The following is a 9,638-nucleotide window of genomic DNA, read 5'->3' as shown; positions in this document are numbered from 1 at the left end:
TAGGCCTCTTGAAAGCTTGAAGAGTTTTCAGCATTGTGAAGCCACTAATTAACTATCTAGCCAGAGGTTTTCTGCATCCAGTAAACATACTGTAATTCCATTATGATAGTTCTCTGGAGAAATCAGTTGTGTCCTTGGTGCTGAACTGGAAAATCATCAGCCAGGAGAGAGTGGTGGTGAATACAGGCCCAGAGATGGCAGTTATGGGCAGGGAGTCAGACTGGTTCCCTTTCTCCTTGTTTCCTTTGTCTGTAGGGCCCTGCAGATTTGAAGACTTCAGCCTTCTGTCCCATTAGATTTAGAATATTAGAATGGAAAAAAAAAATAACCCTCTTGGAAATCAGCTAGTTCAGGGATGGCGAATGGGTTTCTTTTCATGTGCCAATAGGTGGTGCTTGCCTGAAGCAAGTTGTAAGGATTTTGGGTCCCTACTGCTTTATCTGGCAATTTATTTTATACTTACCATGCCCCAGGCATTTTCCTAAGCCCCATCCGTTTGGGTTAACTCACTTAATTCTGGCAACAGTGTGATGAGGCAGGTACCATGAATAATCCCTTCTGTACAGATGAGAAAACTGAACTAATTTGCTTCAATTCACACAGCTTATAAAAGGTAGAGCTGGGATTCAAGCCCAGGAAGTTGGAGTCCATTAAGCTCTAGTAATATTGTGTAGTGCTTGGCCCTGAGTCTGACACATGTTGAAAACTGGATGAAGCTGGCTTGGGCAGATGCTGCTGTTATTGTCACTTGGGGTTGCCATAGATATCTGTGCACTTCCCAGCCTAAGAAATGGTTAAGAAGAACACTCTTCCTTTGCCTGGCTACACTCTGCTCATCCTTTAGATCCAGCTTCAAGTTCATTCAAGAGAGCCTTTGCCTGATCCGTCCCAGCCATCCTCCTGGTCCAAAATAGGTGCCCTCACTATGATCTCCCATGACATCCTTTGTTCTTTCCTTTTTACATTTGCCTCAATTTGTAGTATTTAATATGTATTTTTGTGATCCTTTGTTGAACACCTGTGTCCACCTGTCTGTGCGTTTGATGTTGTGTCCCCAGAGCTTGGAAGATGGTGAGTACTCAGTTGCTAGATGAATAGCCTGATTGGCTAAATAACCAGGGTACCCTAAAGTAGTGTTTTTCAAACTGTGGGTCTTGACCCCTTAGTGAGTCTTGAAATCCATTTTGAGGCTTTTGACAGCATTTAAAAGCATGAAAAAGAAGAGTAAGTATTAGAATACTTCACATATAGAAATGATAAGTATATTTTGTGAAGCTTTCACTACAGCATGTGTACACTGGGTTGGATGTAAATGTATTTCTGTGCGTTCTAGCCAAAGATTTTGGAAGCCCTGGTCTAAAGTGGATTGCCACAGTGGATGGGGAGTGGGACCAGGTGACCTCTAAGGTCTCTCCTTTCTGATGCTGGGGGATCTACAGGCGAGGCAGGAAGTTTTGGAGCACAGGGCTTATTCCTCTCCATCTGATGCATTATATTTTTCAAGGCTATTTGATTATGCCTGGATGATTTGGAGGCGATCTCTCTCGTTCAATTAAGCTCGTGCTTGCTTTTCAGGCTGCTAAATGAAGCCTTTGATCACAATTGAGAATTCACTGTTTCCATTGGTATTACAGCTCTAAATTTGCCCATTTCCAACAGCCTGCTGATTCTAATTGAAATGGAAGGGCTGTGGGTTTTTTTTTCCCCTTTGGGGTTTAATTGTGTTTTTCTCCTTATGTATTGCCAACTGCTGGTTTCTTTTTAAGAGGAAAAGGGGGTATGATTGGAGAACAATGTGACAGAGATTTTCTGGGCTAGGGTGAGTGGCAGGTTATAGCTTTTAAGACCTAATGTTTCCAGGATAGAGGACTGAACCAAAAACAAACCAGCTTCTCTTTTCTTTCTTTAAAATTGACTAGCCTTAGTGGTAGATTAAGAACATTCCTGGACACACTTTGGCATCTTCTTTGCTTTTGTCCCTACCATCTTGCTACTCAAAGTGTGGTTAATGAACCAGCTTATCAGCATTATCTTAGGGCATGGCAGAAACAGAGACCTGCTGCGTTTGGATCTATACTTTTACAGGCCCTGTGGGTGATTCCTGAGCACATTTCAATTTGAGAAGTGTGGTCCTGCAAGACCCAATATATGGTGGGCATAAGTGAATAAATGATTGAACTTGCTGAGAACTTGTTGGACGAACATGGGAATTGTTCTGCAGTCAGGAAGTTAGGTTGGTGTATCAGTCAGGGGTCTCCAGAGAAACAAAATCAATAGGATATAAATTTTTATCTGTCTATCCGTCAAGACAGACAGATAGACACACACACACACACACACACACGTGCATGCACACAAAGATGTTTATTTTAGGAAATTGGCTTGTGTGATTGTGGAGACTTGCCAGGTCTAAAATCTGTTGGGGAGACTGGCAGGTGGAGACTCAGGAAAGAGCTGCAGTTCAAGTCTAAAGGCAGTCTCCTGGTGAACCAGGAAGACCCGATGTTGAAGATTGTCTTAGTCAGTCTGGGCTGCTGTAACAGAATGCTACAGACTGGGTGGCTTATAAATAAGAGAAATTTATTTTTCACAGTTCTGGAGGCTGGAAGTTCCAGATCAGGCTGTCAGCATGGTCAAATTCTGGTAAGTGCTCCTTTCTGTTTTGCTGACTGCTGCCCTCTGTTGTGTCCTCACATCCTCAAGTAGCAGACAGAGAGGAAGCAAGCACTCTCACGACTCTTATAAGGGCACTAATCCCTTTCATGAAGGCTCCACCCTCTTGATCTCATCTAATCCTAATTACCTCCCAAAGTCCAACCTTCTAATACTACCTCATTGGGGGATAGGGTTTCAAGATAAGAATTTTGCTGAGGAGACAAACATTCAGTCCATAACACAGATGAAGTCCGAAGGTCGTCTGCTGGAAGAATTCCTTTTGCTAGGGGGAGGTCAGTCTTTTGTTCTGTTCAGGGCTTCAACTTTTTCCACCCACACTATAGAAGTAAATTTGCTTTACAGAGAATTCATCAATTTAAATGTAGATCTCATCCACAGACACCCTCACAGAAACATCCAGAATCATGTTTGAACAGATACTGGCACTGTGGCCTCACCAAGTTGATACATAAGTTAACTATCACAGTTGGGAAGAAATTATGGGGAAAGACAGGAAGAGAGATCATCCTGGGTCACCAGGAGACTTTATTTCCAAGGATTTATCTTTTTCATCAAAGAACCAGTACCTATATTCTGGAACTTGGATTTTTTTCAAAAGGGCTGATGCTGGCTTGGAGAGAAGAGCCAGGCCTCGGGAAGAGCAGCCCCAGCGGGCCTGGGGATGCCTGGTTGGCTCCGGGGCTCAGGCTATTGGTTCTGGAGGCAGACCAGGGGCCCACCCTGCTCAGTCACTTACTAGCTTTGTGATCCTGAGCAAGCCTCTTAACTCCAGGGCCTCAGTTTCCTAATCTGTAAAATGGAGTCATACTAGTTCTTGTTCTTAGAATTGTCATGAGTATGAACGGAGACTATGCTCACAGAGCAGTTAGCACAGAGCCTGACACAGGGTGATAATAAATAATAGCTGCTACTGCTGCTGCTGTTCTCTGCTATTGTTTTCTACCAGTGTTGCTGCCGTGGCCTTGATTTCTGGTGTGTGTTCCTCTTACCGGGCCTAGGTCTTAAAAGTACCATCTACAGTTCACATGCTGATGGATCCCTCTATAAGAAGCAAGATAGTTGGGTCAAAATCTGGTATACTTACAAGCAGATGGAGCGGCCCTATTTTAATCATTGCTGTTGCATTGGAATGAAGCGTTCCAAGGTGAAGGAAGAAAAAGTTACCCCTCATTTGGGCAGACTCATTTTCTGATAACATGCATTCTCCAAAGACTGGAAGTTCCAGCCTCTCTGAGACGGTGACTGAGATGAAACACAACCCTCATCCCCCCGACCTCAGACCATCTGTGCTTCTGCTCTCATGTGTCTGCCCTGCCTCAGCTAGGCTCCTGCCCCGTGTACTACATTTCAGTAACCTAGTTTAGTCCAATCCTCTTAAGCAGATAGAGGGAAGTGTTTTCATTTAGCAAGATCTCATTGCTGAGGGCACTAAGAGACAGTTCTTCTGGAGCAGAGAAAGTAATTGAATGTATGTCGTGGAGGAGGAAGCACCTCGCTGGAGTTTTAGGGCTCCCACGCTTGCTGGCTTGGGGCCACTCCAGCTACAAGCGCATCAGTTAAAGATATCTAGGCCAGTCTCCCTCAGGAGACATCCATCCCCTCTGTGATAGCCCTGGTGGTGGCTGTGAGGCTCCTTCTCCACAGGCTAAGGGAGTGACTCACCTGCAAAGCAGCCCATTTCTTGGTTGGGCACCTCTGGCTATTAGACATTTCGAACTTTCCTTTTTAACGTTTGAGGGGTGATCACTCCTCCTTGCATTTTCCTAAACTCTCACCATCACAGTAATCACTCTTTAATGTCCTTTGTTTCTCCATTTCTGCCCTTCCCTCCCCTGGCCCCATACAAGTATTAGAAGAAATAGGAATGAGAGTGGCAATAATGAATTCATTCCTTCACTTACTGTTCATTCAACCAACATTTATGAAGCATCTGCTATTTGTCACATGTTCCTCAAAGCACTGGGAATAGAATGATATACCAGGTTCCTACTCACACGGAACTTTTGCTGGTAGAGTAGACAGGGGACACAAATAAACCAACAAGATCATTAGATGGTGACAAGGACTTCGATAGAAATACACAAAGAGAAATGATCATGAGAGCTCTTGGTGTGTGGGAGGGAGGGAGGGACATAGAGAGAGGGAGGCTGGGATTAACTGGTTTTTCTTTAGGTGGAGTAGTGAGGGAAGGCTTCTTGGGGTGGTGATATTTGAACCTAAATCTAAAAGAGTAGGAACTATGCCATGCAAAGGATTGGGGGAAGAATAAAGACATTAAGGTGGGAAGAATTAGATGTGTTGGATGTACAGAAAGAGCCCATCGAGGCAGAGGCTGAGGGAGCAAGGGAAATAATGGTGAAAGATCTAATGGAGAGGAGGGCAGGGCCAGCTCTGAAAGGCCTGACAAACCAAGGCAGGGAGTTTGGATTTTATCTGGGCCGCAGTAGGAAGTCATCGGAGGATTCTAATGGGGTTTGGTGGTATGATTTAAGTTTTAAAAGGAGCACTCTGGTTATGTGTGGAAAATGGATTGCATGGTAGAAAGGGGATAGTGGGAGGACCAGTGAAGAACTATCATAGTACTTAGTGATAGCTGAGAGGATGGATTTCAGCTATGTGTTTGGAGGCAGAAACACTAGGACTTAGTGATGAACTGGACATTGTGGCTGAAGGAAAGGGTGTCCTTTCTTTATCCCTGGTGCTCTGAAAAATATCAGAGGGATATCTGTGTGTGGGTGCTGTCGGAGTCCAGCTCCAACAGGATCCAGGATACCCCAAAAGGATGGACAGCATCGGCGATGAACAACAGGAAGGAGACTGAGACTCGTGGACTCAGCCAAGTCAACAGGAAGGAGACTGAGACTCGTGGACTCAGCCAAGTAAAAATAGCACCATCTCGTGCTTTCTTCATTTCATATACTCATACATAGATTACAGTAGAATTACATAAATCATTAACATACATTGTAATACTATTGTTTTGAGTCGAAAGAATGAATCATTTTGAACCCACAAAGATTTCCTTAAAAGATTACGTAAACCATACCTTTTAGTTTCTAGATTTTCTCATAAGATAAATTCCAAGGTTACCATTACGTACAGTACATGTTTTAAGAATTATTCTTGGTGGTTAACCAACCTTAACACCTAAGTCTAAATATATCCTTATATTCTATATATCCCCAGCCCCCACATAGCTTTTCCTACATGGACATTCCTTTTTTATAATGCCATTAAAATATCTAAAATATATTTTACAATTTCTATTTTGAATATTGCTACTCAAAGGCAATTTAATATAGCAACAAACAATATTAGGATCCCAATAATCTATTAAAGAATAACTTTCCAAATCATTTTTATTTGTCCCTAATCTAGAACATATCTGTTCACCAGTTAATTGATCAAATATCATTAAAATACCGTTAATATTAAACCACAAATTATTATTATCATCATAAACACCCTCATATGGCCATATCTCTAGGGAGGATGGTGTTTTCCAAAGAAACATTTCCCTATGTCCAGATTTAGTCACTGTTTCCCAATGTCCCTCTTTAGGCACCAGGCCTTGCCATACAGTACCCAAAGGGGGAGCCAGGGTAGTTTTTCTTCATCTAGGAAATCTAAGATTTTTCCTTGGGGCAAATCCGGCCACACTTAAATTTACATATATAGAAATTATAAGTATTGCTTTTACGAGGAGTGTAGTCCACCTTCCACTTGTGGTTCTGCCTTGCAGTTCCGCACTGGAGCACCCCATGACCTTGTCATGGCGTTGCAGCGTCTGGATGGCTTCCAACAGGGTGCCATATGCCAAATGTTTGTGTCCCCTGAAAATTCATATGTTGAAATCCTAACCCTCAATGCATTGAGAGGTATTAGGCTGGTATTAGGAGGGAGAGTGTCTTTGGGAAGTGATTGTATCATGAGGGTAGAGCCCTCTTGAATGAGATTGGTGCCCTTTTAAAAGAGACCTCAGGACTTCCCTGGTGGCGCAGCGGTTAAGAATCTGCCCACCAATGCAGGGGACACGGGTTCGAGCCCTGGTCCAGGAAGATCCCACATGCTGCAGAACAACTAAGCCCATGCGCCACAACTACTGAGCCTGCGCTCTAGAGCCCATGAGGCACAACTACTGAGCCTGCGTGCCTGGAGCCTGTGCTCCGCAGCAAGAGAAGCCACCGCAATGAGAAGCCCGTGTACTGCAACGAAGAAGAGCCCCCACTCGCTGCAACTAGAGAAAGCCCGCGCGCAGCAATGAAGACCCAATGCAGCCATAAACAAACAAACAAACAAATAAATAAATAAAAATAAAAGAGACCTCAGAGATCCCCTTTATCATGTGAGGACATAGAAGATGGCCATATATGAACCAGGGAGAGGGTTCTAACCAGACACCAAATCTGTCGGCATCTTGATCTTAGACTTATCAGCCTCCAGAATGGTGAGTAATAAATGCTTGTTGTTTAGGTCACCGAGTCTATGGTATTTTTGTAATAGCAGCCCGAACAGACTAAAACAGTGGGAAGGGAGAGAAAGAATCAGGTATACTTGACAATCAAAGGGGCGTCTTGTTCCTGGAAGAGAGTTCATTTCTACCTGAAAACACTTATAGATCTGGTAACTATATGGATAAATGCATAGAATGTGCCAGAACAGGGAAGGGCAAGCAGCTGGGCAGAAGAACCAGGCTGTCCAAGATATGGCCACTCCTACCTGCCAACGTTCGGGTCAGCCCAGGGCTGGGGGCAGCGGCAGGTTGGAGTCGCCTCCAGGGGAAAATGACTCTTGCTGTGGAGAAAGAGATAGTTGGCACCAGACCCTACCCCCTTCCTGTTCTAGCGTTGGGCATTGGCCAAGTGACCATTTCTTCACCTATGAAATGGGGTGATGATCTTACTTACAGTGTGTGGTTGTCAGCAAGACTAAGATAACCTGTCACAAGGACCCAAGACAGTGCCCGGTGCTGAAGAAGTGACGAGTATGATGGATCTCATTACCGTCTTCACCAGCTTAACCAGCTTCTTCACTGTTATCATCAACATCCTCAACATCTCCTTTTGTTGGGGAAGCCCAGAAAAACATAATGGGTGTCAGTCTCAAGTTCTGAGCTTTGGGAGAAAGTGATGTGTGTGTTTTGTAGGGTGGTGGGTGATGAAGATTAAACACCATGTTACTAAGACCATAAAAAACAAAACAAAACAACAACAACAAAAAAGAATGTGCCAGAAGAGGTCTTAGAGACTTAGACTGCCTTTTTTTAAAAAAAATGAACATATGACAAAATTAAAGTCACAAAGCAAATCAGTGGCAGAGCCAAGACTAGAATCAAGTTCTGAGCTCCAGGCTCCTGTTCCTTCCACTAGCCACTCTAAACGAGGGTTCTCAGGCCAGGCTATTAAAGGTCATGAAAACGAGGCAACCAAGAGGATCCTAGGTGTATCAGTCATTTGGTGGGAAAGGAACTGAAAATGAAAGAATGATTTTTCATCTATTTCTTTCCTTCAACCCTCCATGGTTTCCCATTGCACACTGTACTCAAAGCCTTGCAAAGGTGGGAATGACCTCTGTGTACTCACCACCTGGCTCAGTCCTGGCATGTATTAGGGACTCAGTAAACACTTGTTGAATGAATGAAGACATGTTTTAGAAGTTGAGGGTACCTTCACAGGTATTTTCTAAGAAGTCCCTTCTACTGATTAAATGATTATCTCATTTTGGGCTGGAATCATATCAATAAGCTGTTCAGTCCAGGGATCAGATAGTCCTCCATGGTACACTGGTTGAGTGACACTGGAGACAAATGTTCCTTAGGTCACACTTGGAAGAATGTTGGAGATAGAATGGTCAGGGAACTTGGAAAAATACCGAATGTTGTTAAAGAGACTGGGAATATTAAGCCTGAAGTAGAGCCAAGACAGAGTTAGATATTCAGAGGGTTGTCTTGTTAAAATATTCTGGCTAAATTTGGGGGGATCCCAAATAATAGAATGAGATCAATGGCTCTAATTTTCAGGAAGGAGGAAAGGTTCCTGTTCAGTGTAAGGGTGAACAAATCAGCATAGCCTTTTGAAAATGCTATAGATTTCCTAGAGTGAGGCAGAGGAATAGTGAATTGGTTGACATGGGATTGTTGCTGGTTGCCAGGAATGTTGTTAAGGGGGGTCTCTGATTTTCTGGAGGCAGGAGTGGATGTTTTCTCAGGCAGTGTTCTCCACCCTGAGATTCTAATGTACTCCTAGGAAGTTAGTATTCATTCATTCATTCACTCATTCATTCATCACGTACTCTGTGTTGGGCTCAGTGGTGAGTATACATATATACTCACTGGGAATACATGCCCAGACCTCATTTGAGCTTTTAATCCAGTAGGGTAGATGAGATTGTCCATTTGTTCCCCTATATTTCTAGAGGCCTCTTGATCACAAAACCTCCTAGATGGAACAGAATGTCTTCAAAAGTGTTCACTGGAGCCAAATCCACTGCCAAATGGAAACCCAGAACCCCCCAGCAAGAATTGTAATGGGAGAAAGCACAGGAAGCAGTAACTTCTGTTTTCCTAAGTGAGCTTAATTGTTTAAAAGCCAGCTGGCTCCCAGCTGATGCCACCTTTCTATTTCCCTACAAATGAGGTTCTTCTCTGCCCTGTTCCTTCTCTGCACGTCTCAGCCAAGAGCAAGCTCCGTCTACAAGTAGCTTTCAGTGACAATTACAGTGGATGTTGTTCCAAGCATCATCTTTGCTGGAGCCAGGGGACCTGGCGGTGCTGTGAGTCATCGTATTGTCTCGGAGGGTAGCACAGTGGGAATATGAAGGCTTCTCTGGCCGGTCTTTCCTCCCTGGCACTGTCCTCCAGGCTGGGGGTGTACTGGAAAAAGGCAGCCAAATCTCATCAGAAATAAAGAGATGGGATTCAAGATACACTCGTTCCTTCTGAGCTTGGTGTGGTCACCAGAATG

The sequence above is a fragment of the Balaenoptera musculus genome, chromosome 3 (genome assembly GCF_009873245.2).
Source record: "Balaenoptera musculus isolate JJ_BM4_2016_0621 chromosome 3, mBalMus1.pri.v3, whole genome shotgun sequence".
NCBI lineage: Eukaryota > Metazoa > Chordata > Mammalia > Artiodactyla > Balaenopteridae > Balaenoptera > Balaenoptera musculus.
The sequence above is the reverse complement of the archived record's forward strand: the minus strand, read 5'-3'. Positions refer to the sequence as shown.